The sequence below is a fragment of the Mastomys coucha genome, unplaced genomic scaffold (assembly GCF_008632895.1).
Source record: "Mastomys coucha isolate ucsf_1 unplaced genomic scaffold, UCSF_Mcou_1 pScaffold22, whole genome shotgun sequence".
NCBI classification, from domain to species: Eukaryota; Metazoa; Chordata; class Mammalia; order Rodentia; family Muridae; genus Mastomys; species Mastomys coucha.
Genome location: NW_022196905.1, coordinates 100743349 through 100745109, shown reverse-complemented (window position 1 = coordinate 100745109; position 1761 = coordinate 100743349). Strand labels below are relative to the sequence as shown.

The following is a 1761-nucleotide window of genomic DNA, read 5'->3' as shown; positions in this document are numbered from 1 at the left end:
TTATGTGTTTTGCCCACACATATGTCTATACTCCACTTGTATACAGTGTCTGCGAAGTCAGAAAGGAGTGTCAGATCCCCTGGACTGGGGCCACCTTGAGAACAGACAGCTCTCTTCATCTCTCTAGCCCCTTGCCTTTGCTTTTGAAACAGGATCTCATGGCATCCAGGCTGGCCCCAAGCTTGCTACATGGCTGAATTTTATCTTGAGCTTTTGGTCCTCCTACCTTTACCACCCCAGTGCTGGGACTACAGACATGTGACATACCCATTTTATACTGAGCTGGGGATGGCCCAAGGGCTTCGTGCCTACTTCACCACTCTTCCTAGTGTGGAACTGGCAGAGAAGATTTGTTTATTATGTACATATTTTCCATTTCCAGTGACTTTATTTACAATAAAAGATTGGTGATGATTCTTACCAATTGGCCTGTCGTTTTCAGACAGATGCCACACACCTTTTAAATTAGTAATAATTTATGCATTAAAGGCTAATTGAAAATAAAATTAGAGTGTCATACAAATTTGACATGTTGGGCTGGCTGATGCTTGGGGGAGGGAATATCGGTTACATTGTAACATATCTAGATGTTACCCATGAGAGTCCAGTGGTGAACCACAGCTTGAGGCTGAAAATGTTTCCAGATGTTGCCAAGTGCCTCACTAAAGGGCTATACTGATGCAGCTGAGAATCACTGTCCTGTGTTTCCTGAGACAGTTGCCTTGCTTTATAGGAGTGTAATTTGGAAGAAAGTAACGTGTAGCCCGCGTGGTCCTCTCGCCGGGAAGAAGACACGCGGACACTAGGTTCCTTCTGCAGCAACTGTTTATTTGTCTCCATCCATAGTGAAAAAGGGGTCGAGCCCAAAATCCGCACTGCTTATATACACCACAGTGCGCGTATCTGCCCACAGCGGGGTGTGTCTGCTCATGATTGGCTGTTCGCTCATTACCCTACGTAACGCCCCGGGATGGGCTGTGACATGGCGTCCTTTTCACTCTAAGCACATGCGCCAACAGTTCTCTACGCACATGAGCAAACAGTTGTCCACTAGGAGTTAACAGCGGAAGTAGGTGCCATCTTGCCATGGCGAATGCCTCTCAAGATTCACGGCTCCCCACAGTAACATTCCATTAGGAGCTAAGCACAAAATCAACACAATAAAAAACCTGCTAGGCAGTAATTTTAAAGTGTTCAGCGTGAACAAAAATTTCAGACTATATTTCTTAATCAATTGTTATAAAAACAGATCACTAAAAGCATTTTACCAAAGGCCACATGGGAAAAGTAAAATTAGTTAATAATGTACTTTATAGTTATTTCTTCAGTCATTTTAAAATGTAAGGTGTTAAGGGATATATAAAGGTCATTGCACTATTTTTTATACTCACAGCAATTTTCTGTAGCATGGTGGATAAAAATGTGTTTTGCTTCTTTGGTCATGATACCTACAACAGTGATGTCCAGCACCCTGCCAAGGCATCACTAACTTGACTTCCTCTGTAACAGGTTTGGCCTTCTGTAGAACACTTCAGCTCTCAGAGTGTTCTTCAGCTTGAACATTTGCCAGGGGAAGTGGGAAAACAGCTCATGCAGAGAGAAGAACAAACACTCGGTTTTTGTTTTTGTTTTTGTTTTTGTTTTTGAGACAGGGTTTCTCTGTATATCCCTGGCTGTCCTGGAATTCACTTTCTAGACCAGGCTAGCCTTGAACTCAGAAATCCACCTGCCTCTGCCTCCCAAGTGCTGGGATTAAAGGCA

The 1761-nt window shown here is 43.4% G+C and overlaps 1 protein-coding gene across 1 annotated transcript in view; it reads left to right on the top strand.

The window, feature by feature from the left end:
- Dipk1a (divergent protein kinase domain 1A) overlaps window positions 1-1761 on the top strand; it is an 80263-nt gene that overhangs the window by 60684 nt on the left and 17818 nt on the right. The window lies entirely within an intron of this gene.